We start from the raw sequence: 6,546 nt of genomic DNA on the forward strand, positions 1-6,546 counted from the left end.
CTAACCAGGCCTTGCCCTGCTTAGCTTCCAAGATCAGACAAGATTGGGCTTGTGCAGGGTGGTGTGGCTGTAGGTATTGGCTTCCTAATGACCTACATCTCTTATACATCTCAAAACCAGCAGTGAAGTAAGCCGAAACAAGAGAGAAAAAAAAAAGGCCTACAGCTCCTGGTATTCCCAGGTGGTCTCCCATCCAAGTACTAACCAGGCCCGGCCCTGCTTAGCTTCCAAGATCAGATGAGATTGGGCTTACTCAGGGTTGTGCGGCTGTAGGTATTGGTTTTCTAATGACCTACATCTCTTATACATCTCAAAACCAGCATTGAAGGAAGCCGGAAAAAGAGAGAAAAAAAAACGCCTACAGCACCTGGTATTCCCATTTGATCTCTCATCCATGTACTAACCAGGCCCGGCCCTGCTTAGTTTCCAAGAACAGATGGAATTGGGCTTGTTCAGAGTGGTGTGGCTGTAGGTATTGGTTTTCTAATGACCTACATCTCTTATACATCTCAAAACCAGCATTGAAGGAAGCCGGAACAAGAGAGAAAAAAAAAAGGCCTACAGCACCTGGTACTCCCAGGTGGTCTCCCATCCAAGTACTAACCAGGCCCAACCCTGCTTAGCTTTCAAGATCAGGCTTGTTCAGGGTGGTGTGGCTGTACATATTAGTTTCCTAATGACATCCATCTCTTATACATCTCAAATCCAGTATTGATGGAAGCCGGAACAAGAGAGATAAAAAAAGGCCTACAGCACCTGGTATTCCCAGGTGGTCTCCCATCCAAGTACTAACCAGGCCCGGCCCTGCTTATCTTCCAAGATCAAATGAGATTGGGCTTGCTCAGGGTGGTGTGGCTGTAGGTATTGGTTTCCTAATGACCTACATCTCTTATACATCTCAAAACCAGCATTGAAGGAAGCCGGCACAAGAGAGAAAAAGAAAAAGGCCTGCAGCACCTGAAATTCCCAGGTGGTCTCCCATCCAAGTACTAACCAGGCCTGGCCCTGCTTAGCTTCCAAAATCAGATGAGATTGGGCTTGTTTAGGGTGGTGTGGCTATAGGTTTTGGTTTCCTAATGACCTACATCTCTTATACATCTCAAAACCAGCATTGAAGGAAGTCGGAACAAGAGAGAAAAAAAATGCCTACAGCACCTGGTATTGTCAGGTGGTCTCCCATCCAAGTACTAACCAGGCCCGGCCCTGCTTAGCTTCCAAGATCAGACGAGATTGGGCTTGTTCAGGGTGGTGTGGCTGTAGATGTTGGTTTCTTAATGACCAACATCTCTTATACATCTCAAATCCAGCATTGAAGGAAGTCGGAACAAGAGAGAAAAAAAAAAAAGGCCTACAGCACCTGGTATTCCCAGGTGGTCTCCCATCCAAGTACTAACCAGGCCCCGCCCTGTTTAGGTTCCAAGATCAGGTTTGTTCAGGGTGGTGTGGCTGTTGGTATTGGTTTTGCTAATGACGTACATCTCTTATACATCTCAAAACCAGCATTGATGGAAGCCGGAACAAGAGAGAAAAAAAAAAAAAGGCTGACAGCAACTGGAACTCCCAGGTGGTCTCCCATCCAAGTACTAACCAGGCCTGGCCCTGCTTAGCTTCCAAGATCAGACAAGATTGGGCTTGTGCAGGGTGGTGTGGCTGTAGGTATTGGTTTCCTAATGACCTACATCTCTTATACGTCTCAAAACCAGCATTGAAGGAAGCCGAAACAAGAGAGAAAAAAAAAAGGCCTACAGCTCCTGGTATTCCCAGGTGGTCTCCCATCCAAGTACTAACCAGGCCTGGCAATGCTTAGCTTCCAAGATCAGATGAGATTGGGCTTACTCAGGGTGGTGTGGCTGTAGGTATTGGATTTCTAATGACCTACATCTCTTATACATCTCAAAACCAGCATTGAAGGAAGCCGGAAAAAGAGAGAAAAAAAAAGGCCTACAGCACCTGGCATTCCCAGGTGATCTCTCATCCATGTACTAACCAGGCCCGGCCCTGCTTAGTTTCCAAGAACAGATGAGATTGGGCTTGTTCAGGGTGGTGTGGCTGTAGGTATTGGTTTTCTAATGACCTACATCTCTTATACATCTCAAAACCAGCATTGAAGGAAGCCGGAACAAGAGAGAAAAAAAAAAGGCCTTCAGCACCTGATATTCCCAGGTGGTCTCCCATCCAAGTACTAACCAGGCCCAACCCTGCTTAGCTTCCAAGATCAGACAAGATTGGGCTTGTTTAGGGCGGTGTGGCTGTAGGTATTGGCTTCCTAATGACCTACATCTCTTATACATCTCAAAACCAGCATTGAAGGAAGCCGAAACAAGAGAGAAAAAAAAAAAGGCCTACAGCTCCTGGTATTCCCAGGTGGTCTCCCATCCAAGTACTAACCAAGCCCAACCCTGCTTAGCTTCCAAGATCAGACAAGATTGGGCTTGTTTAGGCTGGTGTGGCTGTAGGTATTCGTTTCGTAATGACCTACATCTCTTATACATCTAAAAACCAGCATTGAAGGAAGCTAGAACAAGAGATAATAAAAAAAGGGCTACAGCACCTGGTATTCCCAGGTGGTCTCCCATTCAGGTACTAACCAGGCCTGGCCCTGCTTATCTTCCAAGATCAGCCGAGATTGGCCTTGTTCAGGGTGATATGGCTGTAGGTATTGGTTTGCTAATGACCTACATCTCTTATACATTTCAAACCTGCATTGAAGGAAGCCGGAATAAGAGAGAAAATAAAAAGGCCTACAGCACCTGGTATTCCCAGGTGGTCTCCCATCCAAGTACTAACCAGGCCTGGCCTTGCTTAGCTTTCAAGATCAGGCTTGTTCAGGGTGGTGTGGCTGTAAGTATTAGTTTCCTAATGACCTACATCTCTTATACATCTCAAAACCAGCATTGATGGAAACCGGAACAAGAGAGAAAAAAAAAAGGCCTACTGCACCTGATATTCCCAGGTGGTCTCCCATCCAAGTACTAACCAGGCCCGGCCCTGCTTAGTTTCCAAGATCAAACGAGATTGGGCTTGTTCAGGGTGGTGTGGCTGTTCATATTGGTTTCCTAATGACCTACATCTCTAATACATTTCAAAACCAGCATTGAAGGAAGCCGGCACAAGGGAGAAAAAGAAAAAGGACTACAGCACCTAAAACTCCCAGGTGGTCTACCATCCAAGTACTAACCAGGCGCTGGTCCTACTTAGCTTCCAAGATCAGATGAGATTGGGCTTGTTCAGGGTGGTGTGGCTGTAGGTATTATGACCTACATCTCTTATACATCTCAAAACCAGCATTGAAGGAATCCGGAACAAGAGAAAAAAAAAAAGGCGTACAGCACCTGGTATACCCAGGTGGTCTCTTATCCAAGTACTAACCAGGCCCAACCCTGATTAGCTTCCAAGATCAGACGAGATTGGGCTTGTTCAGGGTGGTGTGGCTGTAGGTATTAGTTTCTTAATGACCTACATCTCTTATACATCTCAAAACCAGCATTGAAGGAATCCGGAACAAGAGAGAAAAAAAAAGGCCTACAGCACCTGGTATACCCAGGTGGTCTCCCATCCAAGTACTAACCAGGTACAGCCCTGCTTAGCTTTCAAGATCAGATGAGATTGGGCTTGTTTAGGGTGGTGTGGCTGTAGGTATTAGTTTCCTAATGACCTACATCTCTTATACATCTCAAAACCAGCATTGAAGGAAGCCGGAACAAGAGAGAAAAAAAAAAAGCCTACAGCACCTGGAACTCCCAGGTGGTCTACCATCCAAGTACTAACCAGACGCTGGTCCTACTTAGCTTCCAAGATCAGACGAGATTGGGCTTGTTCAGGGTGGTGTGGCTGTAGGTATTAGTTTCCTAATGACCTACATCTCTTATACATCTCAAAACCAGCATTGAAGGAATCCGGAACAAGAGAGAAAAAAAAAGGCGTACAGCATGTGGTATACCCAGGTGGTCTCTTATCCAAGTACTAACCAGGCCCAACCCTGATTAGCTTCCAAGATCAGACAAGATTGGGCTTGTTCAGGGTGGTGTGGCTGTAGGTATTGGTTTCCTAATGACCTACATCACTTATACATCTCAAAACCAGCATTGAAGGAAGCCGGAACAAGAGAGAAAAAAAAAAGGCCTTCAGCACCTGATATTCCCAGGTGGTCTCCCATCCAAGTACTAACCAGGCCCAACCCTGCTTAGCTTCCAAGATCAGACAAGATTGGGCTTGTTTAGGGCGGTGTGGCTGTAGGTATTGGCTTCCTAATGACCTACATCTCTTATACATCTCAAAACCAGCATTGAAGGAAGCCGAAACAAGAGAGAAAAAAAAAAAGGCCTACAGCTCCTGGTATTCCCAGGTGGTCTCCCATCCAAGTACTAACCAAGCCCAACCCTGCTTAGCTTCCAAGATCAGACAAGATTGGGCTTGTTTAGGCTGGTGTGGCTGTAGGTATTCGTTTCGTAATGACCTACATCTCTTATACATCTAAAAACCAGCATTGAAGGAAGCTAGAACAAGAGATAATAAAAAAAGGGCTACAGCACCTGGTATTCCCAGGTGGTCTCCCATTCAGGTACTAACCAGGCCTGGCCCTGCTTATCTTCCAAGATCAGCCGAGATTGGCCTTGTTCAGGGTGATATGGCTGTAGGTATTGGTTTGCTAATGACCTACATCTCTTATACATTTCAAACCTGCATTGAAGGAAGCCGGAATAAGAGAGAAAATAAAAAGGCCTACAGCACCTGGTATTCCCAGGTGGTCTCCCATCCAAGTACTAACCAGGCCTGGCCCTGCTTAGCTTTCAAGATCAGGCTTGTTCAGGGTGGTGTGGCTGTAAGTATTAGTTTCCTAATGACCTACATCTCTTATACATCTCAAAACCAGCATTGATGGAAACCGGAACAAGAGAGAAAAAAAAAAGGCCTACTGCACCTGATATTCCCAGGTGGTCTCCCATCCAAGTACTAACCAGGCCCGGCCCTGCTTAGTTTCCAAGATCAAACGAGATTGGGCTTGTTCAGGGTGGTGTGGCTGTTCATATTGGTTTCCTAATGACCTACATCTCTAATACATTTCAAAACCAGCATTGAAGGAAGCCGGCACAAGGGAGAAAAAGAAAAAGGCCTACAGCACCTAAAACTCCCAGGTGGTCTACCATCCAAGTACTAACCAGGCGCTGGTCCTACTTAGCTTCCAAGATCAGATGAGATTGGGCTTGTTCAGGGTGGTGTGGCTGTAGGTATTATGACCTACATCTCTTATACATCTCAAAACCAGCATTGAAGGAATCCGGAACAAGAGAAAAAAAAAAAGCGTACAGCACCTGGTATACCCAGGTGGTCTCTTATCCAAGTACTAACCAGGCCCAACCCTGATTAGCTTCCAAGATCAGACGAGATTGGGCTTGTTCAGGGTGGTGTGGCTGTAGGTATTAGTTTCTTAATGACCTACATCTCTTATACATCTCAAAACCAGCATTGAAGGAATCCGGAACAAGAGAGAAAAAAAAAGGCCTACAGCACCTGGTATACCCAGGTGGTCTCCCATCCAAGTACTAACCAGGTACAGCCCTGCTTAGCTTTCAAGATCAGATGAGATTGGGCTTGTTTAGGGTGGTGTGGCTGTAGGTATTAGTTTCCTAATGACCTACATCTCTTATACATCTCAAAACCAGCATTGAAGGAAGCCGGAACAAGAGAGAAAAAAAAAAAGCCTACAGCACCTGGAACTCCCAGGTGGTCTACCATCCAAGTACTAACCAGACGCTGGTCCTACTTAGCTTCCAAGATCAGACGAGATTGGGCTTGTTCAGGGTGGTGTGGCTGTAGGTATTAGTTTCCTAATGACCTACATCTCTTATACATCTCAAAACCAGCATTGAAGGAATCCGGAACAAGAGAGAAAAAAAAAGGCGTACAGCACGTGGTATACCCAGGTGGTCTCTTATCCAAGTACTAACCAGGCCCAACCCTGATTAGCTTCCAAGATCAGACAAGATTGGGCTTGTTCAGGGTGGTGTGGCTGTAGGTATTGGTTTCCTAATGACCTACATCACTTATACATTTCAAACCAGCATTGAAGGAAGCAGGAACAAGAGAGAAAAAAAAAAGTCGACAGCACCTGGAACTCCCAGGTGGTCTCCCATCCAAGTACTAACCAGGCGCGGCCCTGCTGAGCTTCCAAGATCAGATGAGATTGGGCTTGTTCAGGGTGGTGTGGCTGTAGGTATTGGTTTTCTAATGCCCTACATCTCTTATACATCTTAAAACTAGCATTGAAGGAAGCCGGAACAAGAGAGAAAAAAAAAAAAGGCCTACAGCACCTAGTATTCCCGGGTGGTCTCCCATCCAATTACTAACCAGGCCTGGCCCTGCTTAGCTTCCAAGATCAGATGAGATTGGTCTAGTTCAGGGTGATGTGGCTGTAGGTATTGGTTTTCTAATGACCTACATCTCTTATACATCTCAAAACCAGCATTGAAGGAAACCGGAACAAGAAAGAAAAAAAAAAGGCCTACAGCACCTGGTATTCCCAGGTGGTCTCCCATCCAAGTACTA

At 45.8% G+C, this 6,546-nt stretch overlaps 1 non-coding gene and 30 pseudogenes across 1 annotated transcript; all 31 read right to left on the bottom strand.

Moving 5' to 3' along the window:
• The window catches only part of LOC142134652 (5S ribosomal RNA), a 119-nt pseudogene extending 44 nt beyond the window's left edge, over positions 1-75 (bottom strand).
• An 81-nt stretch (positions 76-156) lies between these two features.
• On the bottom strand, positions 157-275 carry LOC142134659 (5S ribosomal RNA; annotated as a pseudogene).
• An 80-nt stretch (positions 276-355) lies between these two features.
• On the bottom strand, positions 356-474 carry LOC142134711 (5S ribosomal RNA; annotated as a pseudogene).
• An 81-nt stretch (positions 475-555) lies between these two features.
• LOC142134800 (5S ribosomal RNA) lies at positions 556-664 on the bottom strand (annotated as a pseudogene).
• Positions 665-744: 80 nt separating this feature from the next.
• Positions 745-863, bottom strand: LOC142134741 (5S ribosomal RNA). The gene has a single exon (XR_012687094.1). It is a non-coding gene; the product is annotated as a 5S ribosomal RNA (ribosomal RNA).
• Positions 864-945: 82 nt separating this feature from the next.
• On the bottom strand, positions 946-1,064 carry LOC142134726 (5S ribosomal RNA; annotated as a pseudogene).
• Positions 1,065-1,143: 79 nt separating this feature from the next.
• LOC142134612 (5S ribosomal RNA) lies at positions 1,144-1,262 on the bottom strand (annotated as a pseudogene).
• Positions 1,263-1,345: 83 nt separating this feature from the next.
• LOC142134770 (5S ribosomal RNA) lies at positions 1,346-1,454 on the bottom strand (annotated as a pseudogene).
• An 85-nt stretch (positions 1,455-1,539) lies between these two features.
• On the bottom strand, positions 1,540-1,658 carry LOC142134773 (5S ribosomal RNA; annotated as a pseudogene).
• An 81-nt stretch (positions 1,659-1,739) lies between these two features.
• Positions 1,740-1,858, bottom strand: LOC142134699 (5S ribosomal RNA; annotated as a pseudogene).
• An 80-nt stretch (positions 1,859-1,938) lies between these two features.
• Positions 1,939-2,057, bottom strand: LOC142134616 (5S ribosomal RNA; annotated as a pseudogene).
• An 81-nt stretch (positions 2,058-2,138) lies between these two features.
• LOC142134653 (5S ribosomal RNA) lies at positions 2,139-2,257 on the bottom strand (annotated as a pseudogene).
• Positions 2,258-2,339: 82 nt separating this feature from the next.
• Positions 2,340-2,458, bottom strand: LOC142134689 (5S ribosomal RNA; annotated as a pseudogene).
• Positions 2,459-2,539: 81 nt separating this feature from the next.
• LOC142134754 (5S ribosomal RNA) lies at positions 2,540-2,658 on the bottom strand (annotated as a pseudogene).
• Positions 2,659-2,928: 270 nt separating this feature from the next.
• On the bottom strand, positions 2,929-3,047 carry LOC142134687 (5S ribosomal RNA; annotated as a pseudogene).
• An 82-nt stretch (positions 3,048-3,129) lies between these two features.
• Positions 3,130-3,249, bottom strand: LOC142134799 (5S ribosomal RNA; annotated as a pseudogene).
• A 71-nt stretch (positions 3,250-3,320) lies between these two features.
• Positions 3,321-3,439, bottom strand: LOC142134738 (5S ribosomal RNA; annotated as a pseudogene).
• Positions 3,440-3,519: 80 nt separating this feature from the next.
• LOC142134701 (5S ribosomal RNA) lies at positions 3,520-3,638 on the bottom strand (annotated as a pseudogene).
• An 81-nt stretch (positions 3,639-3,719) lies between these two features.
• On the bottom strand, positions 3,720-3,839 carry LOC142134783 (5S ribosomal RNA; annotated as a pseudogene).
• Positions 3,840-4,119: 280 nt separating this feature from the next.
• Positions 4,120-4,238, bottom strand: LOC142134654 (5S ribosomal RNA; annotated as a pseudogene).
• An 82-nt stretch (positions 4,239-4,320) lies between these two features.
• On the bottom strand, positions 4,321-4,439 carry LOC142134690 (5S ribosomal RNA; annotated as a pseudogene).
• Positions 4,440-4,520: 81 nt separating this feature from the next.
• LOC142134755 (5S ribosomal RNA) lies at positions 4,521-4,639 on the bottom strand (annotated as a pseudogene).
• Positions 4,640-4,719: 80 nt separating this feature from the next.
• LOC142134810 (5S ribosomal RNA) lies at positions 4,720-4,828 on the bottom strand (annotated as a pseudogene).
• Positions 4,829-4,909: 81 nt separating this feature from the next.
• LOC142134688 (5S ribosomal RNA) lies at positions 4,910-5,028 on the bottom strand (annotated as a pseudogene).
• An 82-nt stretch (positions 5,029-5,110) lies between these two features.
• Positions 5,111-5,230, bottom strand: LOC142134781 (5S ribosomal RNA; annotated as a pseudogene).
• A 70-nt stretch (positions 5,231-5,300) lies between these two features.
• On the bottom strand, positions 5,301-5,419 carry LOC142134739 (5S ribosomal RNA; annotated as a pseudogene).
• Positions 5,420-5,499: 80 nt separating this feature from the next.
• On the bottom strand, positions 5,500-5,618 carry LOC142134703 (5S ribosomal RNA; annotated as a pseudogene).
• An 81-nt stretch (positions 5,619-5,699) lies between these two features.
• On the bottom strand, positions 5,700-5,819 carry LOC142134784 (5S ribosomal RNA; annotated as a pseudogene).
• An 80-nt stretch (positions 5,820-5,899) lies between these two features.
• Positions 5,900-6,018, bottom strand: LOC142134809 (5S ribosomal RNA; annotated as a pseudogene).
• Positions 6,019-6,097: 79 nt separating this feature from the next.
• LOC142134737 (5S ribosomal RNA) lies at positions 6,098-6,216 on the bottom strand (annotated as a pseudogene).
• Positions 6,217-6,299: 83 nt separating this feature from the next.
• Positions 6,300-6,418, bottom strand: LOC142134752 (5S ribosomal RNA; annotated as a pseudogene).
• Positions 6,419-6,546: the final 128 nt, after the last annotated feature.

The sequence above is a fragment of the Mixophyes fleayi genome, unplaced genomic scaffold (genome assembly GCF_038048845.1).
Source record: "Mixophyes fleayi isolate aMixFle1 unplaced genomic scaffold, aMixFle1.hap1 Scaffold_574, whole genome shotgun sequence".
In the NCBI taxonomy this organism is placed as follows: Eukaryota; Metazoa; Chordata; class Amphibia; order Anura; family Limnodynastidae; genus Mixophyes; species Mixophyes fleayi.